The sequence below is a fragment of the Halichoerus grypus genome, chromosome 8 (genome assembly GCF_964656455.1).
Source record: "Halichoerus grypus chromosome 8, mHalGry1.hap1.1, whole genome shotgun sequence".
Classification (NCBI taxonomy): domain Eukaryota; kingdom Metazoa; phylum Chordata; class Mammalia; order Carnivora; family Phocidae; genus Halichoerus; species Halichoerus grypus.
This window is the reverse complement of record NC_135719.1, coordinates 1,186,204-1,213,704: the sequence shown is the minus strand read 5'-3', so window position 1 is coordinate 1,213,704 and position 27,501 is coordinate 1,186,204. Positions and strand designations below refer to the sequence as shown.

General features: G+C 52.3%; 1 long non-coding RNA gene across 1 annotated transcript in view; it reads left to right on the top strand.

Annotated features, from left to right (window-relative positions):
- The window catches only part of LOC144382829 (uncharacterized), a 176,266-nt gene extending 149,036 nt beyond the window's left edge, over positions 1 to 27,230 (top strand). Inside the window, exon 3 of the long non-coding RNA XR_013450234.1 lies at positions 25,192 to 27,230. This is a non-coding gene — a long non-coding RNA (uncharacterized LOC144382829). The remainder of the gene's footprint in view (positions 1 to 25,191) is intronic.
- The last annotated feature ends 271 nt before the right edge of the window (positions 27,231 to 27,501 follow it).

Below are 27,501 nucleotides of genomic sequence, written 5' to 3'. Positions count from 1 at the left end.
TGCTGCCCGGGCCTGGGGGGGAATCACGGGGCAGAAGAGAACGCTAGCCGAGGGAGCCCACGGGTTACTATGGAAATACCTACCACCCAGCACATAGCCGCGGCCCTCTCGTCAGGCTTCCCTCTCCATCACCCCCTTAGTCAACCTCGGAACGTAGAGATGCCATCTGCTGTGGGTTGAATTGTGTCACCCCAAAGGGACGTTGAAGTCCTAACCCCCGAGTGCCTCAGAAGATGACCTTATCTGGAAATAGGGTCATGGCAGACGTACTTAGTGAAGATGAGGTCACACTGGAGTCACGCTGGCCCTTAATCCCGTATGACTGGTGTCCTCACAAGGGGAGACATGGACAGAGGCGCACGTGAGGGGAGATGCCATGGGGTGAAGGAGGTAGAGACAGGAGCTGTGCATATCTGGGCTGCCAGTGGCCCTTCCCAGAAGCCAAGGGAAAGGCGGGGCACAGAGCATCCCCACAACCTTGGGGGAGCATGGCCTTGCCGACCCCTTGGTTTCAGATGTTTGGCCTCCAGACTGAGACAATACATTTCTATTGTTTTCAGCCTGCGGGCATGGGGCCCTTCTGCTGTAATAGCCTTGGAAATGAACACGGAACTGTTCTCGCTCCTTCCCTCCCAGCCTCAGCGTCCTGCTTCCTGCTCAGGATCTCACCTGAGCTCTGGGTCCCCCTCGTCCCACCTTCTCAGAGACCTTACTCCTCAAATCAGCTCCCAGACCCTCTGCACCTTCAACTCGCCCTCCCTCCTGACTCTTTCTCCTCCACAGCCCGTGGAGGTGCTCCAGCCTGTCACCTGGACAGTCTTCCCCACCCCCATCCCGGTCCTGGACCCCGTCCTCTTCTTTCACCCCTGTTTCGAGTTGAGGCTTCGAGAAGAAGTAGACATGTGTGGCCTTTTCCTCACCCCATTCACTGGTGGACCACGGGAATCCAGCTTCTGTGTCCACTTCTTCAAAATTCTTCTCAAGCAAGTCCCCGCTGGTGCCCTGGTTACAAATCCTGTGGCTGTCTTTCCCGACCTCCCTGGATCTTGTTGAGCAATCTCCTTGAAATGCTTTTCCGTTTCGAACAGAACTCTTGTGGTTTTCTTCCTACTTCTCAGAGTGCGGGGTTCTGTTTTTGTTTTTGCAAGTTGTAGGTTTTCCTTCCTGCACTCTCAACATCAGTATGTTTTGCGATCTCTCTAAACATCCCCCAAAGGCCAGGCGGAGCTGCCTACAAACATGGATTCTGGGCTCCAAGTCAGAGAAGGCCATCTTAACCAGGATGGCCAGTGCAGGTGAGGACACTGCAGCGAGCCTAAGTCTTCGCGGTCCTCAGAAGATAGTCCAGAGGGCAGGTGCCAAGGTCATGAGCCAGGTGACCCTTTTGTCTGCCTAGCCACGGTGCCGTTCACTGAGTAACTACTGATGGATGCATCTTGCTTGTTAAACACGTCAAGGGGAAATTGAGGCAGGTCCTCAGTGACAACCAAAAATGAGGCAGAAATGGCCACAGCCCCTTTGGTGGCCATTGGCATGAGGATAGGCCCAGGTGGCTTAGAGAGGTGTTAAGAGTGAACATGGCTGGGATTTTGTCCTTGACAGCCCCCTTTGCCAACACACCTGCGCACACACACCGGGACCAGTCTACACCCTTGTGGTCTACCTGTCACCCGTGACCACCAGCTCCCACACTGTGGCCCTCAGTGTCAACATCTGGCTGACACTTGCTCATTGGAAGGAGAGTTTCATGGTCCAACGAGCTTGGGCAGGCCTCTGTTGCAGGATCTCCTGGAGCCTTTGCTACACTAGAGGTCCATCTTGGACTTTGCCCAAGATGAGGGCACAGAATTCGGGCAGAATTCTGACACAGAATACGGTCTTCTCCAATTGCTCAGACTGTCTCTCTTTTTAAGGTGCAAGACACAGTATCTTGTGGAAAACGGATTCCAGCCCCGACTTCTCCCCTGTGACTTGCTCCATACATCTAATTGTGTATATTTCCCCCTAGAGTGTTCTGCAGAAACCTCAGAGTGGACGTGTTGGAAACCAACCTCTCTGTCCTCCGGTGTCCAATCTCCGTGCACAGAATCCCCCTCCTCCTAGTTACCACAGACCTGGAGCCAGCATCCTTTCCTCCTGTTTCCCCCTCCTCTCTGTGTCTAATGCAATCTCTGGATTCACCTAATCTGATTAATCGTCTCCGGTTCTCTCTCCTGGGTTCTTTCTTTGTCTTCCACCTGAACAAATACGGTGGCTTCCCGAGTGATTTCCCTGCCTCCAGACTCACCTTTCTCGAATCTGTTTGCCAGATCTGCATCATTATGACCCTTCTAGAATGCAGAGCAACTCCCCATTTGCCCAAGACCCTTCCCTTCCACGAGTCCCGGCAGTCTGGGGGCTAAAGCCCATGCCCATGCCTCTCCGTCACGGGCTGCAACCTCTCCAGCCTCCCCTCCTCACACGGGCTTCGGCCATTCTGAACTGCATGCCTTTCCCTCCTGCACGAGGCCTCAGCTCTCTTCATTCATCCTTGACTGTTCACTCGTCCGGCTCTCAAGATGCAGCTAAGGGGTCTGGGGAGGTTTTGCTGTTGGCACCCAGCCCCGGTCAGGTCTGGATGTCCCCCTCCCCTACCCCGTGCTTGTCCTTGCCACCAACTCTGTGCATTTATGACCACAGAGCATGACTCATTTTCGTCTCCAGATCGACCTTGAGCCCCTGGAAACCAGGAGCCACGTCTCGAGTTATCTCTATGGTCTGCATGCTGGCGCTCCTGAGGGAGTCAGCCAAGGACACTTGGACCTGCTCTACAAGTGCACGGTGCCCTCGTGCTGATGGCTTCATGAGGACTGCCACTGCTGACCCTCACCTTCTAAAATCTGGTCTTTTGAACTGAAGAAAAAGGATGGCGTTTCTACGGAGCTTAGGGGATGTGGATATTTGCCACAAATTGCCCCAGTGGAACCCCCCCTTAGCTGCCTGCAAGAGCCGCTGTTCACCATTTACTCAGACGTGTGCTCCCATTGATGAGCATCTCCAACCAAAGCGCCACCCCCCTTTCCCTTAAGAAGCGCCCAAACGCGTGTCCAGCTGGCATTCCTGCTTCAGTTCTGCTGATGGAGTCTCCGGGGCAGGTGTAGGCTGGCGGAATTGTTGAACTGTGCTGATGCGAAGGAAGTCACCCCGACGTACTTCGATCCGGGAACTGAATCTTCAGGAATCTGACTTGTGGTCAGTGCCACTCGATTCAGCTCAACAACACTTGGATTAAATGTCCACTCTGCACCGTGTGCGGGCCCTTGGTAGGGGCTGGGGGACCAGGAAGGGCTGAGGCGTGGCTCCCTCTAACGGGGAGGCAGAAGCGACATGCCGGTGTAGACAGTGGAGGGAAGCAAGGGGGTGTGCGGAGAGCAAAGTCCTGTGAACGGTTCTGCGAACCCGTCTGAAGGTTCTGCATGGTGCAGGTTAACATGCAGGGGGGCCAGTCACGGCACCAAGCCTTCCCTGCCCGCTCTCCCACGCTTCCCTTCCTACAGTCCCTCCATCTCCATGTTCTGTGGGCGAGTCACGGCCGCGGCGCCCGGAATGCGGTTCTCCCAAAGTACGGAGCGGCGCGGCAGGCGCTTACCTAGCTGCTAAGACCTGTTGTGTTTAACTGCAGCCAGAGATGTGCAAACCCGTCCCCAAAGGGCTTCTTTTTCTGTTAAATGAGACAGAAAGGAAACACGGGAGAAGTGGGAAGGGAACTCCCTGCTTCCCCTAATGACTCCAGGAAGTGGTCATCGGGGGAACTTTGAGTCCCCAGGAAGAGACGGATTCGCCCTTCAGGCTCCAGCGGCAGGAGCTGTGTTGACACCCCGCTCCCGTATGTAGTTCAAATGAAAGCACCACGGAGCTCTGAGACCTGTGTAAGAAAATCCAAAAAATTCTGACTTTCCCCATGATGACAATTCAGTGCTCCCGTTTGGAAATACCCACATTCTTTCAAAAAAAAAAAAAAAAAAAAGTTTCTCCATTCTTCATTTCCCTGCCTTGCCCGTCCACGTCGCTGGCCTTGGGAAAGACGGTCCCGCCAGGTGGGCTCAACGGAGCTTCCACAGCACCTGACGCTAACCTTCCCCAGAGGGAGCCTCTCTTCCTGGCAGACGTCCACCTTGCATCTCCCAGACCAGACGGGGACCCCGTCCAGGCCTGGAACTGTGGTCCTTCCAGAGGCGGGGGGGCGGTGCTGGGTGCGGGTCCTGGCTCGTGGTGGGGGAGGGGTGTTGGTGACCCCGTCCAGGCCTGGAACCGTGGTCCTTCCAGAGACAGGGGGCTGGGTGCAGGTCCCGGCTCGTGGTGGGGGAGGGGTGTTGGTGACCCCGTCCAGGCCTGGAACCGTGGTCCTTCCAGAGACAGGGGGCTGGGTGCAGGTCCCGGCTCGTGGTGGGGGAGGGGTGTTGGTGACCCTGTCCAGGCCTAGAACCATGGGGTGCAGGTCCCGGCTCGTGGTGGGGGAGGGGTGTTGGTGACCCCGTCCAGGCCTGGAACCATGGTCCTTCCAGAGACAGGGGGCTGGGTGCAGGTCCCAGCTCGTGGTGGGGGAGGGGTGTTGGTGACCCCGTCCAGGCCTGGAACCATGGTCCTTCCAGAGACAGGGGGCTGGGTGCAGGTCCCAGCTCGTGGTGGGGAAGGGGTGTTGGTGACCCCGTCCAGGCCTGGAACTGTGGTCCTTCCAGAGACAGGGGGCTGGGTGCAGGTCCCGGCTCATGGTGGGGGAGGGGTGTTGGTGACCCTGTCCAGGCCTAGAACCATGGGGTGCAGGTCCCGGCTCGTGGTGGGGGAGGGGTGCTGGTGACCCTGTTCCCGCCTGGAACCATGGTCCTTCCAGAGACAGGGGGCTGGGTGCAGGTCCCAGCTCGTGGTGGGGAAGGGGCGTTGGTGACCCCGTCCAGGCCTGGAACCGTGGTCCTTCCAGAGACCAGGGGCTGGGTGCAGGTCCCGGCTCGTGGTGGTGGGGGAGGGGCTATTTGTTGAATGAGCGTCTTTGGTCACAACAGTCTTGATGGCGAGGCAAGGGGACACCTCGGTGGCCGAGGCCAGCCGGAAGAAAGACGAGTGTGGACGGTGCAGGACGGGGCCTGGGGGCACGTCCCTGCTGTGAGGAACCGTCGGAAGCAGACAGGGGCGTGGGGCTGAGCTAGGCTGAGCTCTGGCTGGTGCTGCCATCCATGGAGGGTCCTACGGAACACGGATACGTGTTTCCAGGTGGGTGGACGAGTCAGAGAAGACCTAGCTCTGGAAGCACTGGGGTCAGGCTCGGCATCCTTGCCCCCACTCAGCCTAATGGCAGCCAGCAGAGGGAACCGACGCACCAACTGTGCTGGACACAGAAGGGAAGGGGAGGGTCAGGGAAGGACTGTGAGCCAGGCCAGGGCCTCCAAAACCTTGGGCCACGAGAAGAAGTCTGGATCCTTCTTCCGGGGGGTGCTGTGGTTCCTGACCCTGACGTCGTCCAGCCTCTTGGGGTAGCTCGGGGCCCCGAGTGCCTGCGCCATGCACAGGAGAGCTGAGTGCCCAGAGAAAGGGGGTTTGCGTCTGTTTCCTGGCTTATTTCTGTAGAGACTGGCTCAGCCTCACAGACCAGTGTCCAGCACTCTTGCCCCCAGCCTCATTTGCTGTCACAGACAGCAAGGGGACAAATGTCTTGTCCCCTGCCCTGGAAGGATGTCTCTGCTGGGCAGGGAGGGCAGATGCTGACCGAGCAGGGACGCCAGTCCAGAGTCTTGCCCCACGTAGCAAGTCTAGAGCCCGAGGAACCTTAGAACAGCGATTTTCAGCAGTGGCCTGCAAACGCACATCCTAAATAACAGATCTTGCACATGACCCAACACTGAATCTATTAAGACAGGAACTGTGGGCTTATTTCTAAAGCCTTCACTAATACTGCTTTGGCTTACGGGGGAAAAAAAAAGCCCCGTGTGGCACCCACAGTAAGAATCACAGTCCCGAGTCAACATCATCTGCTGATTCGGCCTTTTGAGCAAAATATTCCGTCCTTCCCTGGAGGGGGGTGGGGGAAAAAGGAAGCACGCAGCCTGGGGGCCCTCAGTGCAGCGTCTCGGCCGGGCTGGCGTCCCCGCACCTGCTGGAGCGCGCCCTTCACACCCCCCCGGCAGGTGCGGAGGCCTTCAGGAGACCCTGCTCCGCTGTCCTGCAGCCTGACCGTGTGTCCGTGCGTCCATGTGAGTCATGCCTCCCGAGGGGAGGGGCCCCCGGCTCGGGCACCACTCCCGGCAGTGGGGGCCGCTGCGGGAGACGCTGCCCGGCCAGGTGTCACGTGCGAGTGACCAGCCCGGTGACAGGGTATGAATCTAGCGTCAGATAATCTAACAATACGGGCTTTGGCATCGGGCGCGACCCCTCCCGTCGTTTACAGAATCCCTTTAGTTGTCGGCCTGGAGTTTATTCGTTGGAGGTAAGGTTGCATTCCCCGGGAAATCTGTTTTTTCCTTTTTCCTTTGTTTCCTTTTTAAGCCAAGGTTGCAGTTTTCATCTGTGCACCTATAAGGAATTCCAAGCAGCTACCACTCCACAGAGACAGGGGCTATTATTCTTGTTTTGGATCTGGGGGAAAAAAAATGAATATTTCAAACCACGTGTTTGCAGGCAATCAGTGAGTAAGATATTTGATTGTTTGTTTTCCACATTTTGAAGACGTCGTCTGCCTGCTCTGCCTGGGAAGGGCCCTTCCCAACGGCGTCTTCAGAGCCCCTCTGGGCAACAGATGCTCTTAGCTTCATCTTGCGGGTGAGGAAACCAGGATGGTGTGAGTCACCTCCATCGCGCAGCCCGGGCGCCTCGCTCGGTGCTTCATCCGTTCCTGCCCTCAGCCCACATCTCTGAGAGTCTGCCTCCCACCTTCCCGGCCTCGAGGTAGATGCTGGGAAAACAGAGGCAAGAACACGGTGTTTACCTGGGAGGGCTTCCCAGTCTTGTGGAGCAGTCTGCTCGGCAATCAAGAATGTCAAGTCAATATGCTAAGATAATTGAGACTAATTTTTTAAATTGAAACTGCGATTCGGTGTGCTTTTGCCGAGAGTGAGGCATGCCTGATTCCGTAAGGGACACCGAGCTACAGGTGAATAAGACACCCACTCCTCTGTTAAGTGTCCTGGGCTTGCTGGTCAGGCGCACAGAGGGGCAATGAATCCCTGCAAGCTGAGGCGGGTGACAAATACACCCGTGTGCCCACGCTTCGACCCGGTTCCGGTCCAGCTCCCGTTGTGGTAGAGCAGGGGAAACTCAGCTCAGCCAAGGGCAGTGTCAAGGCTCCTACACTTGGGTGGGTTCTGGGGCGGGGGGTGATGATGTGTCCATGCAGGTCAAAGCCAAGATGCTTTATTCTTTCCGTGCCCCCTCCATGTCACACTCGGGGGACTGGGAACGTTTCTGCTACCCCTGGGCCACGGGTGTGTGTTTGTGGAAGTGAGGGAGGTTGCCGAGGATGTCTCTGGGAGGCTGGCTAAGGTTTCACCTGCCAAATGCATCGCATCCTCGTTCCCTTTGGTGACTGCTACCTCTACTAGAGAGAAACATTATTCACGGCACCTGTTGAGGGCGGTAAGGTGGACTTCATTCACAGAAGGACGGCTACCATGGGGGTTAGCGGTTGGGGGAGAGGGACTGAGCTCAGCTGGGAGCACAACAAGGACCAGGGAGCAGGTGGAGCGCAGCGAAAGGTCCTAAGAGGAAGCATCAAGGGAGGGGAATTCTGCTAAATTAATTGATGGGACTTCTGCTGAGGGCAGCCCGGGATATTGAGGGGTCCAGGGTGGGGATGAGGAATTTGGTCCAATATCAGACAGAGGTGGATTTGCCTTACACTGAGCCTGCAGGACTGGAATGAAGAGAGCAAGGACAGAGCCCTAGGTCGGGGCCTCGTCATAAAGAGGACGCAGGGGAACCTGTTTTGGTTCAAGGTGGGTCAGGAAGAGTCTCTGTCACGCCCCCGGCCCCTCTCCTGTGGGAGCCCGCAGACCCGCCTTCTCCTTCCCTTCCTTCTGTTCTTCCTTTTCACATCTCCCTCCCACTTCTCCACATTTCTCTTAGAGGAATCTAGCACAGTCTCTGTATTTGACCGGTTGCAGGAAGGGGAGTGAGGAAGACAGGTTGTCTTTATTTGTTTTCCTCCCCCAGACAGTGAGCCCGGCCAGCCCTCCGCAGGTATGGAGGCAGGGTCACGAGGGAAGAGAAATGCGCAAACACCCAGACACGCAGGAAACCACGGATGAAAGTCTGAAGTTCTCCTGCGACCCACACGTGCAGATGGGTCACACCTGGATGCGGGGCTGGAGGAACGCTCAGGACAAAGACGCGGCGGGAAGACCAACGGCACGTTCCGTATAGGCGATCGGGACAGAAGGAAATGCCGAAAGCCTCGCAGGCAGAGGCCTGGGGAACGGCGAGTGGAGGTGGGGCCCGAGCGGGAGGCCCGGCCAACCGTGTCAGGAGCACAGAACCCAGGGGAAGGAGGGCAAAATGGTCCCGGGATCTGTCAGTAACAGACCTCTGGTGGCTTCGGGGCCTCGTTACAACCTCTCCCAGGGCCCCCACGTGGCTCTGGAGCCACAAAGAGGGAGATTCGTCCCTCGTGCCGAGACTAAGGCTGATGGCGGCCCCTGTGTCTGGATCTGGGTGGAAGTCCACCAACGGCCAGGCCAATGGAGCGGGTTCTGGGAGAGTCCCCCGTGTCCTCCCGGAGATGCTGGGCACGGACGGAGGCGTGATGCCAGGATGCCAGGGTCACTTGAACGCCAGTGGAAAGATGCTTCAGAGCCGTCCCCTTGCTCTGTCTCTTGATTCAATGCCACCCTGACAACTGCCCCCTATTTCCACCTCGCTGGTGGCAAGCTGCCAGGAGACCACCGTGCAGAAAGCAGGCAAGGAGGTGGACCTGCGTCCCACGAGGTGCGGCTCGGGACAGGCGGCACCTGCGAGAGCGGTCAGCGCGGGCGGGGGGCAGAAGCCCCACATTCCCGTCTGTAATCCAGGAGGGCACCTGGCGAGAGTCCTGCCCCGGGCCTTCCTCTGTGGCTCGGTGTCCTCTGATTTCCCTTGGATTCCACGATGGCTCTTCCAGACAGCCTCCTCCAGCCCGCGGCCCCTGGCTGGCCGCACAGACACCCGCATCTGTCGAGTGACAGGCTCAGACCCACATGCGTCCAAGAAGCAACGGCACCTTCTTGGCTGTGTCACATGGCAGAAACCATTTCTGTGCAGCCAAGCTCAGGGAGATGGATCTCCTTAAGTCCCTCCTCTGGCTCCAGGATTTCATCTCGGGAAGCCGACACTGTGGGCGCTGTCCTCTGAACAGCACACTCTTCTGCCCTTCCATGAGTTGTTGGATGGGAGTCCAGGAGTTTTCCGCCATCCTGTGATTGCCCTGTTAATCAGAAGCCAGCTTCTTTTTTTTTTTTTTAATTTTTTTATTGTTATGTTAATCCCCATACATTACATCATTAGTTTTAGATATAGTGTTCCATGATTCATTGTTTGTGCATAACACCCAGTGCTCCATGCAGAACGTGCCCTCCTAGAAGCCAGCTTCTTTGTTGCTTTAATTCAGGAAAGACGCAGCTCGGCTCGGTGAGCCAGCCTGGATGCTTCTGGTAACATGCCGTCTGTAGTCCTGAGCGTGAGATCCGTCTAAGGAGGGAGACTGAAATAATGGGGAGTCAAGCCTGGGTGCCTCGCTGTCCTACGGTCGTGCGGGTGGTTTGAGAGACAGGTTGGGAGAGGAGGAGCAGGTGTTTAGGTGAAGGGCGGGTGGTGGAGAGCAGGGCAAGGCTGCCGGGCTGCAGGGGCATGCTTTGGATGCTCTTAACCTCGGCTGTATTTGGTCACGCAAAGAAGCCAGATCCTGGTAGAACAGGTCACACTCAACACACTGGAGGCCACGAACAGGCCAGCTCCGCTTTATTAATTTGTTACTGGGGGGCCTCAACCAGTGATGGGTAAAGGTATGCTCAGGAGGAAAGATGCTTGGTGAGGCGAAGTCTGAGCAAGAACCCAGAATGTTCTCCTCCCTCATCCCTGCTCCCTCTCCATCCCTCCCTCCATCCCTCCATTCAGGACTGAGTGGGCTTTCATCACATGCCTGCCCCTCGCCAGGCACGGGAGCATCCACGTGCTCACTCTCTCCCTGGGGGCTCACCTGATCTAAGGGGACAGGTAAGGAAGCACCTGTGTTAACAAGCTGGGCTCAGAGCACCGTGCTGGGGACTCACCCACACAATGCACACCAAATTGGTGGTGAGCACAGCGCATGGCCCATGGCTCCCGGCAAGCGTCCGACGCTGGGGAGACCAGACTAAGGAGCCAGGAGGGCGCGGGCCAGATCTCGACGGGGCAGGCGGTCTGCAGGGCAGTGGAGGCCGGCACACGGAAGCAGGGTTGCATTTCCGTCGGTTAGCAGTGCCGGTGGCTCATAGTGAGGACCGGGGGAGGTGCAAGAGGGCAAGTGTGGGGGTGCTTCGGGGAGCGTGAGGTGGAGGTTGTGTGAACGCAGACAGAGGGGGAGGCCGCAGTCACTACATGTTGAGAAGGTAGAACCATCAGAAATCTTGCGGATTGGGCTCTGGGGGGAAGAAAAGGGGGGGTGTTTCTTTTTTTTTTTTTTTTTAAAGATTTTATTTATTTATTTGAGAGAGAGAGAATGAGAGAGAGAGCACATGAGAGGGGGGAGGGTCAGAGGGAGGAGCAGACTCCCTGCAGAGCAGGGAGCCTGATGCGGGACTCGATTCCGGGACTCCAGGATCATGACCTGAGCCGAAGGCAGTCGCTTAACCAACTGAGCCACCCAGGCGCCCAGGGGGGGTGTTTCTGAGGGTGCTCTGGAGGATGGTGTCTCGTTACCCAAGACAGGCATCGAGGGAGGAGGGGCCGTGCCGCAGGGACAGGCTGCGGGAGATGCTGCCCTGGGGGTGGCCGGCCCCTAGGGAAGTGGATAGAGAGGACCACACGAGGGCAGGTGTGGGTCGAGCAGCACACAGGGGCAAAGAGGGGACAGCAGTGTGGGGGGCCACATCCCTGGGCTGCAGGGCAGGTGCGAGTGACCTCCCCGCCCCTCCCCAGCGATGTGCACCAGTCCACACGAGTTTCCCTGGTGGTGGGACCGCTCCCCGTCCGGCGCACTGCCCCACCCAGCAGCTGTGTGAGCAGAGGGTGACCGACGGGCTCTCATCTTCCTTCGGGCTGGTTCTGAAGATCTCAGGAGCGGCTCCATCAGTCAGGAGCACGCAGACACGGCTTTAGGTGGAGGGTTTCCATAGAGACGGAGCTCATCGATTTGTTCATCACCTCTGCCGGCGCTCACGTCCGCAGGTGATGGGCTCTGGCTCCTCGGGCAGGCCCGGCTCCGTGCTCCATGCGGGTGGGATGCGGAGCAGGGCCGTGCAGCTGGGCTGGCCCCCTGGCCGCCCGAGCTCTGGCAGGCAGGGTGTTGGCCAAAGTACGTCAGTGCTCCGGGCCTCCCCGTCCTCATCGACAAAATGGAGATAAATCCTAACTCAAAGGGCTATTGGGGACATTCAATGAAGGGAGATACTAAAAGGAGGGCAGCCACCCACAGCTTGGATTGTCAAACATTTATATCGTTTCTAATTGTCCTTGTTATGGTTCTAGAAACAGTTCGCTCTGGAAGGAGGCGGTGGGGCTCACTCTGTCTCTTCCTGAGGCCCTGGTCCTTGACTCATTGAGGTTTGTACTTTGAACCAGGGAGGCGGGGAAGACACCTCCAGACCTGTGCACGGGGCCGTGATTATGGATGGTGCAAACGGATAATAAGCCTCAGACACGTGTGAAAACGGGACATGTAGGCTGGGATCCTGTTTCCTGCTCAGGGGAGACACTTGTCACCATCTCCTGCCTGACTCTGAGCCCCCCCAGCCCAGCCCCAGGACAGAAACCAGACACCGCCCCTCCATCCCTCCCAGTCTCACTCCTCCTCTCCTCCCTCCTCTCCTCCCCCCTCCCTACCCCTCCCCTCCCTCCAGGGCGCACGAGCCAGATGCTGTGGGGGCATCTCCCTCAGGTGCCATTCTTACAAGTTGGGGTGGCTGATGTGGGTTGTGAACCCTTCACCCCTCAGGGGGAAGCTGTGGGATTTGAGGTCCCTCCTGACTGTGGGCTGCACCAGGGGTGGGTTTTGTGGCAGGAGTGGTCTCAGCCTTTCCTGCCCACTTTGATGAGTTTCCCTCACATTTACCCGATGGGAAGGGATGGCTCTGCCAGTTTTTGGATTTTTTTCAGAGCAGATTTGGTGTGTCCTGGGAGGAGGTGGGTTTAGGATCCTCCTAGTATCCATCTCGAACCAGAACCCTAAACGATTCTATCTTGACATTCAGGAAACTGAACCCTTTCTCCGTGTAAGCTACTCTTCTCCTAGGGCCTCCAGGTAAATCTTCTAGTTTTCTTCTGAAGTTCTTCAGTGCACTTGTTACATTCATGATGAACGATTGCCCACGCTGTTGTGAGCCTTCTCTTGACCCGGTCTGAAAGGCACAGCCTCTTGGTTCCTGACAATGAGCCTTTGAGGAAAGGACAGTTATTAGGATCATTGTACTGAGGCGCGTGGATGTTCAGTGAGTGTGTCCAAGGTCCCAGATCCCAGAGGTGGATCTCCGAGCCCACATTTCTGTCCCTCTTATGTCCTACTGAGATAAACAAGATGGTTCTCTGCCCCAGCTCGTGGTCTTGCAGTGATGGGAGGCTTCTTGTTTGTTTGTTTCCACAGTATTTACTGTGGTGCTTATTGTTTCTGTTTCCTTATGGGTCAGTTTTGGTAACAGTGTTCATTAACCATTGTCTTAAAAATTATGGTCTGGGAAGTCTTACAATGCTATCAACAGGCTATCGGGGCTGCTATGGGACAGAGAGTGTCCATGGGGGCTCAGTAGCAGGGTTTTGGGTGGCTCTGGGGGTACCCCTTTAAAGCACTTGTATTTTTTTTAAAGATTTATTTATCGATTTTAATGAGAGAGTACACACACGAGCAGGGGTGGGGACAGAGGGAGAGGGAGAATCTCAAGCAGACTCCCCACTGAGCAGGGAGCCCGATGCGGGGTTTGATCCCAGGACCCTGAGATCATGACCTGAGCCGAAAGCAGACACTTAACCAACTGAGCCACCCAGTTGCCCCCAAAGCATTTTTGATCCAAATCGAATCTATCGGTCTTTGGTAAATTTTAAAGTGTTGTTGTTTCATTTCCTCCTTATCTGTAATTAGATATCCATGCTCAGTCCTAAATTTGAAGAATCACTTGTTTTTCCTGATTAGATAAGTTTTGCTTAGTTTATGGGATTAATGAAAAAAGCAGCCTCTGGATGAACTTACCAACTTTCCTTTTTTTTTTTTTTAACTGTTTATTCACTGTTGTTCATATTACTCTTCCCTCCTCTTTTCCTTAGTGTTTTCTCTCTGTCTCTTGTATATGGAGTTATGTTCTTAATTTTTCTTTATTCTTTAGTAATAAATACACTTCATGTAATGACTTTGTTTTTATTATTGTTGAGGTGTTGATATGTAACATTCTCATTTTGTTTTTCTAAGTACTTCATACCTGCTACTTACTTTAATTCTAGTATAGTTAATACACAGTGTTATAATTGCTATTCAGATATTTTTTCTTTTACCTTATAGTTATTAGGATCCTGCTTTCTTAAGACTTTCATGTAATTGGATTTAAAAAATATTTTATTTGGCTTGGAAAATTAGCCCATATAGTTTCTACCTTGGTGAGATTCTTATTAAAATTTTCTTTGTAGTCCAAAGCAGACCATGTCTTACATGGAGGGGAAAAAAAAGGTGTAAGGTTTACAGAAACTAGATTGTAATATAAATTTGCTAAATTGTATTACTAATTTTATTCTTTAGGTCCCTTATGTTCTTGTTTACTATGTGTGTTCCTCATCTGCGAAGTGCTCAGGGAAGCATATCGATCCCTCTCACTGCTATTCTTTCATTTCTTCCTTTTGTCTTAAACACACAGAGATGCAATGTTATTTGTTGACAGTGCAGCTTGCTAGAGGCTCATGCCTCTATAAATGGGATTTCACAAGCAAAAATTCCTATTTCTGCTGTCTCTGCTGTTTTACCCTGAAACTCTGCTGTTTTTGGGTATTGATCCTGCAATCCCTGTTGTTCTTCACATTTTTCTGATTATCTTTGCCCAGCCTTGACTTTAGCATCTTAACAGCTCTTTTTTTTTTTTTAGATTTTATTTATTTATTTATTTTAGAGAGAAAGTGTGTGCATGCAAATGGGAGGAAGAGCAGAGAGGCAGGGGCAGAGGGAGAGGGAAAGAATCTCAAGCAAACTCCCTGCTGAGTGCGGAGCCTGACGTGGGTCTCTATCCCAGGGCCCTGAGATCACGACCTGAGCCGAAACCAAGAGTTGGACGCTCAACCGACTGAGCCCCCCAGGTGCCCCATAGCAGCTCTTTCCAAGCTTATCAGGGTTCCCGACTCCCAGGAGCTTTGCTGTTGATGTTAGCGCACAAATTTTTCTCGTCTTCCGATGGGAATTATGGTGGTAGGAGCTGCTCCATAGGGTGTTGGAGGAATTAGAAGAATCTAATTACAGATATCTAATTACAGATAAGGAGGAAATGAAACAACAACACTTTAAAATCTACCAAAGACCAATAGATTCGATTTGGATCAAAAATGCTTTGATCACGCACATCAAACGCTTAGTGCAGTCTTATTGGTGCATTCCTATGAATCCCAAAGCAGTAGGATCCTGCACTTCACAGTTTTCTGTTAAATGAAGTTTTCCCTTGCTGCACTTCACACCGCAGGTTGCCTTGTCAACTAATGAAGTTTGAATTTAAACAAGCGAAAAATATACAACAATTTGTGCAGGTTATTTATGAACATTCTTCACTGAGTGGGGGATTGCTCCAGCCCCCCAGATTCATTGGTGTCCCCCCAGATTCATATGTTGAAATCCTGACCTCCGTGTGAGGGTGTTGGGAGCCCCACGAATGGGATTAGTTCCCTTACTCAGGAGACCCCACAGGGCCCCTCACCCATCCCCACGTGAGGACACGGCAGGAAGGTGGCAGTCTGTGAACCAGGAAAGGGGTCCCCACCCGACACTGAGTTTGCTGGCACCTCGAGCTTGGATTTCTAGCCTCCAAGACTGTGAGAAATCAACGCTGGAATCCACCCTGTCACAGCTGCCCGGATGGACCGAGACGCGGATGGGGCCAGAGCTCCCCAGGCACTCTAAGCTACGAGTTAGGGACCTGTTGACAAGTGACAAGTCTCCTGGGGGGCGTCAGGGTTCAGAGCGAGCCTGGCCGCCAGTGTGTGCATGCACTCCTCTGCTCAAGGCCCCGCATCTCAGACTAGGACGTGGACTCCGCCTCCACGAGCTCCTCTGTGAAATGGGCGTATGGGCCTCACCGCCTCCTCAGTGACGACTGAGTGTATTGGTGCGTGCAAGCGCGTGAATCCCCGGCAGGTGGCAGGTGCCGGGGGAGGGTGAGCCGCGATCAGCTGTCCCTCACGCTCTCCTCCCCCTTCCCCTCAGCTCTTGTCCTGGCCCCTGTAGCCTCACTCGCAAACTCATCTTCATTAATCGAGCTGCGCACACGAGGCACTTTTCAGAGTAGCCCCTACGTTCCCGGTACTGTGTTACTACTTGCTGGAAGGTCCGTATCTCTTGTGGGAGATGGACATGTAAATACAGGGCACGGTTCGTAATACTTTACAACTAACTTAAAATAGTACCATCATCGTTATAAAGCAGTGTCGTGAATGGAAGAGCCGCCCGGACAAAGGGCAGCTGTGTCGCAAGGACAGGGGCGCCTCTGCAGGAGGAGAGGTGCCCGTGGACGGACTCCGGGCTGTGTGGTCGGAGCCGGATTCACAGGCAAGGAGGCAGCAGGCAGGGAGGCACCCCGTGCCCTCCACTGCCAAGCCTGTCCCCAGGAAATGCCCCTGCCTCTTCCTGGAGAGCCCAGCTCAAGCCCCACCTTCCCCAAGAAGCGTGTCCCAGCCCCCGCGGCTCACCCGCTTGCCCGCGGCCTGTGTAGAGCCCCGTCCCCGAGCGTCCGGAGCTCGGACAGACGGTGCCCGCGGCCCGTCTCCCCGCCAGAGCACACGCCGCGCTGTGCGGGATGCGGGCAGTGTCAGGGGCATGGGGGCGGGTGGCGGGTCGCTGAAACCATCACATAATTACTGCACGGTCCCACCACCCTGGCCGCGAGAGCCCGTTTCCCACCGAAACCCCCACTAGTCTTTGGAGAGGAGAAGAAATCAGAGTGATTTGTCTTTTGGGGGGGCTCACAATCCACGTTCCTCTTCAGGAATCCGAGGGAGTGGAAGGGACCTGGCTCATGATTACAAACCGGCTGGGGACAAAAGGGAAAGGGAGCGACCTCGCTGCCGAAATGTCAGAGCTGCTGGAGTCGAGCCCATTCATCTTGTTCTATTGCAAGATTCCCGTCGCCCTGCGAAGGCAGGCCATAAATTGATGGATGGGTTTCCCTGCCTTCACCCAGCACCTCGGCTGCCTGGGAAACCAGATCTCAGAGGACCAGGGAGAGGAAATTAAAACACCTTTCGAGGTTTTTCAGTGACTGCTGGTAGGGAGAGCTGGGGCGTTCAGGGTCTCTGGCTGCCCGCTCCCTTATGCGTACATAGTTTTTACCGCATTTTTGTAAGTGCTGAGCCATCCCAGTGAATCTAAAGGGACCACCACCTCCCATGAGGGGCCCGAGTGGCCACGGGCGGGCTACCCCGCTGCTCCAGGCCCCCGGGCTGTGATTCTCTGTGGCTTTTGGTTAATGAAGTAGGTGAGAGATGGTTGCGCCCGGGCTGTTTTAATCAGGTTTCTGCTTTTGTAAATAGCCATTTTCCCTGTGCCCCTGACGTAACGAACGGGTCCGCTCAGCAGCTGCACCTTACCGGGGGCCGCATCAGTGCCCAGCACACTCCGTGCGGGTGGACAGATGGGCGTGCATCCCGCGTCCTCACCGGGGCAGGAGCCTGTGGCGGAGACAGACAGACAGACAGACAGATTGGTCAGAACCCAAATTCCACGTCCCTGCAACATGGCTGAGAAGGCTATTTCCCCAGAATATTTCCCCCCGTTTTGATGTGATTTTTGTTACTTTTGAAGAACATAGAGATGATTCTACTTTTTAATCGACCTTATTATCCTTTATGGGTTCCCCCCCAGCCCATCACTGGTTACATATGCATTTCTATTGCCTTTTCATTTTTTTGTGGTCAAATTTTTTGAAATCTCAAATCCAGCTGAAATTTAATGCAACGTTTGATGTGCGTGAATTACACGCCTTCCTTTTCTAAATGACTTTGATTTTGCAAACATTGCACAAAACCACTTTCTCTGTGGCTTTTGTAGCTCTTTTGTTTGTTACACACACAACGTTATGTGGTGGGGTTTTTTCTTGTGCCAACGCTGTAGTCGTATATTCTTGTTCATCTACCACACAGAGCTAGCACGTCCTAGGATTTCCTTCTGCTCTTGTGTGTTTCTCCCATTTATTATTTATTAATTATTTATTTTTGAAAGGGGATTCAATCTGTAGATTTATTTAGGTAAACCCATACATTTATAATATAACCTGGATATAACCATTCAGGGATGTAGTATGTTTTTCCTCTTACTCAGATTTTTTTTTTTTAAATTGGTCCAAAAGTTTGATATTTTCTTTATAAAGGTCACTCTCACAGAATGTTGATAAGTGTATTCTAATTTGTGTGTTTTGCTATGATTTAGATGGGATTTCTTTTTAAATCTATTTTTTAGTTATTGCCAATGTGCAAGGAAGTCAGTTTTATTTTATATGTTTTGTGCCTGGTCAATGTTGCAGACGTAAAAAAATTAATTCTAGGGGCACCTGGGTGGCTCAGTAGGTGAAGCGTCTGCCTTCAGCTCAGGTCATGATCTCAGGGTCCTGGGATCGAGTCCCGCGGTGGGCTCCCTGCTCGGCGGGGAGTCTGCTTCTCCCTCTCCCTCTGCCCCTCCCCAACCTGTTCGCACGCTCTCTCTTTCTCTCTAAAATAAAATAAATAAATCTTGTTTTAAAAAGAGACTTTTGTCCGACTTCTTTAAAAAAATTAATTCTGAAAGTGTTCATGAAAACCTTCTGCTTCTGTAGGTATGCAGTCCTCGTCTCTACATATAATGGCACTTTGTCTCTTTCTAATTCATCTACACCACGAGTACTGTCTTTTCTTTCTTATGTCATTCCAAGACTCTATGAATAACCGTGGTGATCGAGAGCACCCCGGGTCCCTGGGTTGAGAAGGACTGTCGTTTGCACACTTTCCCCTTGGGGTATAATGTTGAGGGTAGTGAGCTTAGGCTATTTTATTGTAACAACACCAACACTTACTCGGTGATTATTCTGTGTCAGGCACTGTTCTGCGTACTTTATATATATGTCACTTCATGCAGTCCTCACGTGAAAGCTTTACTCTGCTTTCCAGGTGAGCTCACCAGGCACAGAAAGGGTGAGCTGCTGATCATTAGGGCAGTTAATGCAGAAAGCGGGCGCGAGTCCTGGCCCCTGGGCTGCATGTTGAACTTGATCACGTAACATTTCAGCATCTTTTACAGTGACTGTGAGATCTTTCCTGCTCGGTCTGAGACTGACTTACAACAGATTTCCCCTGGCTGACGCTTCGTCCTCACGCTCACAGGAAAAACCTTATTTTGTCCATAGGATAGTCTATTTATTGCTGATTTGATTAGTTTGTACTTTGAGATTTTTTAATAGACACAACAGTGATTGTTTTAGTTCAGATTCTTTCTGGTTATGTGATGTCCTTTAAACGTTTCCTCCTTCATTATATTTGTTTATTTTGAGACATCTAAAAGCAGGGAAAACTGCAAAAATTAGTGCAAACTACACTTGCATACTCATGGCCTTGAGTGAGCATATGTGCTCCAAGGCTTGTTTTCTTTTTCTTAAAAGATATGAAACTTTTGAAATTTAAAAAAATATATATTTATTTTATTTTTAAAAATATTTTATTTATTTATTTGCCAGAGAGAGAGAGAGAGAGAGAGCATGAGCAGGGGGAGCGGCAGAGGGACAGGGAGAAGCAGGCTCCACATTGAGCAGGGAGCCCGATGTGGGGCTCGATCCCAGGACCCCGGGATCGTGACCTGAGCTGAAGACAGATGCTTAACCAACTGAGCCACCCAGGTGCCCCAAATTTTTTAAAAAAATGTATTTTTGAAATAAAAAAAGGAGTCCCTCTTAATTCCACTTCTGGGTATCTGCCAAAAGAATGGAAATCAAGGACCCGAAGAAATATTTGCACACCCAAGTTCCTATGTGCACAGCAGCATTACTCACAATAGCTGGAAGCCGTAAGCAACCCAGCTGTCCATCCACGGAGGAATGGATAAACCAAATATGGAATACTACACAGCCTAACAGGGAAGGAGCTCCTGACACCTGCTACAACATGGATGGACTTGGGAACACCATGCCCAGTGAAGTAAGCCTGTCACAAAGGGACAGATACTGTAGGATTCCACTCATACGAGGTCCCAGGAGGAGTCGAGTGCAGGGACCCAGAAGGTGGATGGTAGGGCAGGGGCGGGGGTGGGTGGGGAGCTGGTGTTTGATAGGCACCAACTTTCAGTTTCGCAAGAAGAGAATTCTAGACACAGACGGTAGTGATGATTACACAACAGTGTAAACACACTTACTGGGCACCTGGGTGGCTCAGTCATTTAAGCGTCTGCCTTTGGCTCAGGTCATGATCCCAGGGTCCTGGGACCGAGCCCCGCATCGGGCTATCTGCTCAGCGGGGAGTCTGCTTCTCCCTCTACCCCTCCCCCCTGCTTATGATCTCTCTCTCTCTCTCAAATAAATAAATAAAATCTTAAAAAAATAAACACAGTTACTACCACCACATGCTATACACTTACAGACGGTCACATTGGCAAAATTGAAGTCACACAGGTTTTACCACAATTAAGATAAAGAGTCCCCTTATGCTGCATCCCCACTCTCATTCTCCCCTAAGGCTCCCAGAGAACATTTTCATGAATTTCATCTTTTATGTGTTTACAAACATACATATGGAACTATGAAAAATTTATGGTGTTCTGTGTTTTCTAAAATATCCATTCAAAGTCACACACTGCATGAAACATTCAGCAACCTCACTTTTATTAACATTATTTCCGTGTGTCTGCATTTAAACTGCTGAATAGACACAATGCCATCTTACTAAGATATGTTTTGTTCACCCATTCATTGATCGCTATAGAGGTGCTTTCCAATTTTGTTTCTGTTTCCCACAGTCCAGTAGCGCATCTGCATCCCTACAGGACACGTGCCGAAGATTTTCTCAAGTGTGCGCATGGGCGGCTGGGCTGCCGGGTCCAGGTGACTGTGGGCAGTTATCCTGAATAACATCCGTTTGCTCTGAATGCCGTTTCACCAGTGCACATGCCTACAGGACAGCGTGCGGGCGCCCGTCTCCCCGCAACCCCACCGAACACGGGCGCTGACACTTTAAACATTTGTTGCCTATCTGATGGGTGTGACATGCTGTCTCGTTACTATTTTAATTTGCTTTTCCTTGGTTACTAATGAGTCCTAAGTGTATCTTCCTGCATTTATGAGGCTGTGTGCTCTCCTCCCCTTGTTTCCTTGTTTCTTTTTTTATTTTGGGGGTTTTTTGTTGTTGTTGTTTTTATTTCCCCCTTCTTTCTTCATTCCCTTGCTTCTCCCATTCAGTTTTTTCCCTAATGTCATTTGATTTCCTTTTTTTCTTGATGAGATTTTCTGTTCCAGAAGTGTTAAGTTCATTCTCACCTCTGATTCTGCCTCCCTGTCTACCTCTCTCACCATACTGATTTCCTCTTTGTCTTATTTTTAGCTTCTGTGTGTCCGAGTTTTTTTCTTTTTAATATGTATTATGAATTTTTAACTAACTGCATTGAGTTCTCAAAATATTATCTATAAAACTTCTGCTCTTGTGCATTGATATTTTCTTTATGACTTAGTATGTGATTTTTTTTTTTTTTTTTTTGCTTTTTTTTCAAAAAGAAAAAGTAAAATTTCTGTTGTTTAGGCCCCTGGCTGTGTGATGTTTTGTTATGGCAACCTGAGAAAAGTAGTATAAGCACTTACTCTGTGCCAAGAACTATACGAAATGTTTAATCCCTACCGACAACCCTATGGTGTGTTCCTGTCCCCATTTTGTGAATAAGGAAATTGAGTCTCAGAGAAGTGAAAATGGCTTGCCCTAGATCAACAGCTTGAAATTGGTGATTAAAATCTAGAAATGAAAATCTGTTTCGACAAGTGTTGGCGGGGATGCGGAGAAAGGGGAACCCTCCCACACTGTTGGTGGGAATGCAGGCTGGTGCAGCCACTCTGGAAAACAGTATGGAGCTTCCTCAAAAAGTTGAAAATAGAGCTACCATATGATCCAGCAATTGTACTACTGGGTATTTACCCAAAGGATACAAAAATACAGATTCAAAGGGGCACATGCACCCTGATGTTTATAGCAGCAATGTCCACAATAGCCAAACTATGGAAACAGCCCCAGTATCCATTGGCAGATGAATGGATAAAGAAGAAGTGAGAGATATATATATAATGGAATATTACTTAGCCATCAAAAAGAATGAAATCTTGCCAACATGGATAATATGGATGGTCTAGAGAGTATTATGCAAAGGGAAATAAGTCAGAAAGACAAATACCATATGATATCACTCATATGTGGAATTTAAGAAACAAAACAAATGAGCAGGGGGTAAAAAGACAGAGAGACAAGCCAATAAACAGACTCTTAACTCTAAAAGACACACTGCTGGTGACCAGAGGGGAGGTGGCTGGGGGAGGGGGGAAACAGATGATGGGGATGAAGGAGGGCACTTGTCGTGATGAACAATGGGTGATATATGGAAGTGTTAAATCACTATATTATATACCTGAAACTAATGTTACACTGTATATTAACTATACAGGAATTAAATTAAAATAAAATAAAATCTGTTTCCAAATTACATGCTTTCCCCTCTATATCCTGCCTCCTAAGAAATTGGAAGCAATTCAGATTCTGTTTCCTTTAAGTGGAATCTGCTTTTACTTCTCTGCGAAGTGTGGAACATTATTTCAGTTGCTCATGCTGTTCCCTGCAGCACTTCATGCTATTCCACATCAGTTTTCATGCTGTTCCACGTGTCAGCTGTTCATGCTGTTCCATGCAGCAGTTCATGCTGTTCTATATGTCATTTGGCTGACACCTTTGAACTTGCTCCCCGTGGACATCAAGGAAAGCATAAGCCCCCCTGTGGCTCTGGTTTTGGAGTGCTTCCTCCTCCTTCCCATATGCGTCTCGCCCCACATTTGGTTCACGGCCAACACGGTTCAGATCCCAGTCTTGGCTCCATCTGTGCTGGGAGCCATTTCGGATCCCCACTGTTGCCCCCGCAGCATTCTGCATTCCCTCTCTCCCCCTCTTCCCTTTCTCTTCCTTCGCTTCTCAAGCGAGGAATGGCGTGCCTCCTTATGTAATTATTCTAAGCAGACTCTGCCGCTGACCTGCAAACTGCGCAGCAGTCTGGACGGTTCCTCATTGCGGGGAGCGCAGAGCCTGGCATGGAGTGGGATACCCATAGCTGTTCAACGAGGGACTGGTGGAATGAATGAACACAAGGAGCCTCCTTCCCCCATCCAGACTTACTTGGGGGATACGCCCCAGTCTCACCATGGGCAGGGCCCTCTCGAAGTAGCAGTAGTTGGATCCCCATATGTCGCCTCCAGAAGGTGGAGAGCAAGCACCAAACCTGGGGTCCTCGGGCCTGGACTGGAGACCTGCTCTCCCTCTCCCCCGCTGGGTGATACACCCAAACACTCTGGGCCCCGCTGTCCTCACGAGGAAAAGGAGGACGTTGGTAGGTCTTGTCTGAGGCTCCCACCGTCAGTGACTCCGTGCCTTTGCTGGGCACAGCGCCTCCCACCACAGGCAAACCACGAAGGAGCCAGGGGCGAGTGGACTCGCTCCCCTGCGCACAGTCACAGACCATAGGCTGGGGGCCCTGAGGTTCAGGGAGCACGGGGCTACAGGGCGGGAGTCAGGCTCCCAGGATCAGAATCGAGGGGAAGAGGAGCCCGGAGCCTTGGCCATCTCCGAAGGCCAGAGCAGGGATGATGCCGGCCAGCCTCTGGTGTCTCTGGGCCCAGGCTCCCCTCGCTCACCATCCCCCACCCCCGGACCCCATCCAGGCCGAGTCAGTCCCCGGGCGTCCACGGCCTCCCGCTGTGACACGGCGTGCCTGCCACCTCGAAGCATCGTCAAGGGCACAGACACGGACGTGTGGCCTAGACAAAATAATTTTGCCTCAGAAGGGAAGCTCCATGAATCTTCAAGTCTCTGCAAACATGGGATCATTAGGTGGTACAATGGCTAATGAATTTAATGCAGATAATTGCAGCTTAATGCACATTGACAAAACAATTTAAAATACTGATTCACTCCGGTGGCTCTGGTTCTTTGAGGATTCTCCCGAGAATGAGACGTCCCTCTGTGCTTTAATACAAGAGATTGTTTTTCAGAGCAAAGGGGGTTTTGCGTGCTCACCTTGCCCACAGCAAATCCACACCTTCACCTTCCCATTACTCTCCCCTAACCACAAATAAGAGCAAGAGCCCACCCACTGGGAGGAAAGCGCCTCAAACTGATAAAGAAGTCACATGTCCTAACACAAGTTGCACTGAACTCGGGGAGCCCGCTTGGAGACACGGCGTGTCAGCTTAGGAAGCCGCAGCCTGTCCCAAGGCGGTGGTAGCCCTGGGCGTAGAACCTGGATTAGGGCAGTGATCTGGGGCCATCCATGGACCTCACAGGTAAGAAGGAGGGCATGAGACCCTCCGAACCCCTGCTTCTGAAGCCAGGGCTAACCGAGGAGTGCAGGCAGCCAGGGGAGCACTACATGGGGCGCTCCCACAGCCGAGTCACACTTCATGCCAGAATGGTGTAGCCCCGGGAGACTTGCCTCTTAGCCATGTGCCCGTGCCAAGTGCCTCCTGAGCGGGCGGGCAGGCAGGGTCTGGGCCGCAGATGTGTCGTTTGACCTGCGCCGGGGACTGTCACTCACGAGTCACAATTACTTTGGTCTTCTGAAAAGTCCGACCTCCTAGCCACAGCGGGCCCGTGCTGCTGTTTGCCAATAACCCTCAGGAGCTACGGGGCCATCCTCTTCTTCGGATGGTCAGGGGTCCCCTGCTCTCCGCAGCCCCACACTCTCGCCTTCATTCGCTGCGGCCACCTTGCTGGTCCTGGCGGGCGTTTGAGTTTCCTTTTGTTCCGCCTGGGCAGGTGCTGTGCCAGGCAGTGAGGTCCGCAGGGGAATGGCGCGGTCCCCTGCTGCACGGGAGTCTGTTGGACACACCGCCTTCCTCGTTCACTCGATAAACTGTGAGCCGTTCTGGGCTGGGCTCCGTGCCCCTGCTGGGAACTGAGAGGTGGGGAGATAGAAGACCCCATGGGTGTTCTTAAGAGTGTATAGTCTCGGCGGGGGGGGGGGGGGCGCATGTGAACAGATGACTGAAACCCAAAGTGATTGCAGTCAGAAGCCAGGAGCCGTGGGTAAGAAGTGATTAACCCCTACTGTGCGGGCCAGATTGACCAGAGTCTGGTTAACCATGTTCCACCCGTGGTCCTGGGGCTGCACACCCGGGGACTGAGTGTTAGTACTGGCCAGAAGCCAGAAGAGATGTTTCCTTCGGAGGAAAAGCTCCCTCATTGGTCCAGCAGGGTATTAAAGCCACAGAATGTTGGCCCTTGTAGAGAGTGCATGCCGTCCCAGTGCATTAAAGACAAAGGCTTGGATTCTGTTTGCATCTGGAGCAAAGCATGAGTGCAGACAAGACTCGAACCGAAGAGTTCTAGGGCAAGAATCAGAAGTGGTGCGGGGGCAGAACACTGTAGGCACGCAAGAAAATCAGATTGGCACAGCCCAGACCCTGCCCAGGCAGAGCCGGCTGGACTCCCACCCGGCTCCGAGGCACCCGGCGTCTTGGATCCTTATTCGGAAACCACGGGAATGGCGACATCATGCTGCCAGGCCGTCTTCAGCAGCTCTGTTCCTGTTTTAGTAGCCATTCTAACTACGTCTGTTTCTTTGTGCAGGGGCGCACAGGTACTCTTGTCTTCTTCATCAAGTTGTGGTTGTGAAAGACCATCCGAATGATGCTGCAGCTGGATGGCCCGCCTGGACGTGCACATAGGATTACGACTGGGGTGCCTGGTGGGAAAAGGAAGGACAGCAAGCGCTCCCCTTTGCAAGATTCTGCCACGGCTCCTGGACTCCCATTTGTCTCTGGCAGGTTGCACGGTGCACTGAGCAGAGCCGTGAGCGGGGGTGTGTGGGGAAGGAGCTGGAGCGAAAGGAGCATCTGAGTTTGTCCGGGAGAGTCAGGGTGGGTTTCACCAGGCAAGGACCCCGGAGCTGGCACTTGAAGGAGGAGCTCATAGAGCAGGTGAATCCTGCTGGGGCAGGTGGGAGCTTTCAGAGGAGTGGTCTTTGAGTTAGGGTTTGAGGGATGAGAGAGCTTTGACCGGGCACAGACAAGGGCAAAGGTCCTCCCAGTGGGGAGGTCGAGCACGAGAAACGAAAAGGATGCATGAAATATGGAGGTTTACAGGAAATCGGCACTGATGCCCTGACTAGGACACCAATGTCAGGCTAACGCCGCGGAAACTAAGGAGGCGTGCCCGGATGCTTACAGAGCCATGAGTGCTCGGCGGACAGAAGGCTGCCTTGGACATGTTTGCCAGGCAGCTCAAGGTGAATTAAAGGACGAGGAACTGGCAGGCATGACCTTCAGTGGCCTCCTTCTTCTCTGAGGTTCATTTTTTGTAATTTAGGGACCATAGGGCTTTGGTGGCAGGGTCGTCGTCAATACTTTATGATGTGTGTAAAGCACACGGTAAGGTGCCCAGCACGTGGCGCCCAGCAGCTGCTCAGCAAACCATGGTCTCTCGCCCTCTCCTCTCCGTGCTCATGAGGAAGGTGCCAAACTGGGTCCCAGCCAGCTCAGCTGCTGGGATGTTGCAGGACCATGGGCAGCGCCTGGGTGAGAATCTGCCTCCTGCACCCTGACATGTGCCCACCTTGATGACACCTCATTTATTTACAGGGTTTAGCTCATTAATAGCATGCATGCAACTAAAACGTTCCATCATGCTGGTTTCCCTTCCCAGATTGGTATGCTGGGTGGATAACTCTTCTCTTTGGGGCGAGATTAGAGACCAAACAGACGATACAAACAGACCCTGGGATTAGGACACTTTGCACCTCCTGTGTCATGACCTGGCCGCAGTGAGATCGGCTGTGTGCGCTCGTCCTTATCTCTGTGATCTCAAGGGAGTCCCTGATCTTTCAAGGAGGGCAGTTTGCTCCCATTTTGTAGGAGTCATGAAGGGGAAGAAAGTTTGTGGAAATTTTGATCAACTGTAGCACACAGAAGTCAGCTAATAATATTGTTGATATTATTCTGGAATTTTCATAAAACACATGAAAGCTCATGTATAGCTGATACAGTCGATTTTTCATAAATCATTTCCAGAAAGTTATGGCATTTTTAGCTGAGAGGCACGGGAAGCTCTTAGACTGCTTCTCAGTCATAGCTAAGACACAGCTTTCAAGTGGGTTTTTCAGAAACAAACTACAAAGAGTGAAATTAGTGGACTTCTTGGTTCTTTGAATTGATTGACTCACCCTCCAGAGCTGGGACAGACAACTTGTTTTTGCCGCCGATGTTTCTGCTTCACAGGCGGTTGGGTGTAGGAATTGGGGGTCAAAGTGGCCGGGGGCGCTGCGCTGGATGGCGATTTCCACACCAGCACGGGGGGCTGTGGGTGGAGCTGAGGTGAGGCCCCAGCCGAGCCAAGAGGGTGCATGCCGGAGTCCAGCTCCAGCTGGGGTGGGTCTCTCGTAAGAAAGGATGGCGTCGGCGAATGAGGAGACAGACACAGGGTCAGGTTGCAAGCATCTCCTCCTGACAGGCTTGGAGGAACTTTATTTATATGTTAGGATATTTTTGTTTTTCCAAATCTTAGATCATTTTCTGGATTACAGCCATAGCCTTCTTTCATTTTTCCTTTGTAATGATTAACATGACCTTTATTGATTTCTGCTTATTGGCTTTCGCTAAAACTAAAAAACAGTACGCAAAGAGAAAGGTGCTAGACAGAGCGTGACCGTCTTGTTATTTTGTTCTATAAAAACTAATTCTTTGTGGAATTAGCTTCATTATGATTGCTTAGATAGGCGTAACTAAGGTGAGTAGTCACTTTATCATGAAACCCCAGAAATATTCCCACAATTATAAAGATTGCCATAAACAAAATGAAAGAGAATAGCAGGAGCCAGCAGTGGAGTCTCCTGTTTTCAGGATCGTCCCCCATACTTGGACCTTGTCAAACAGCATGAGTAGC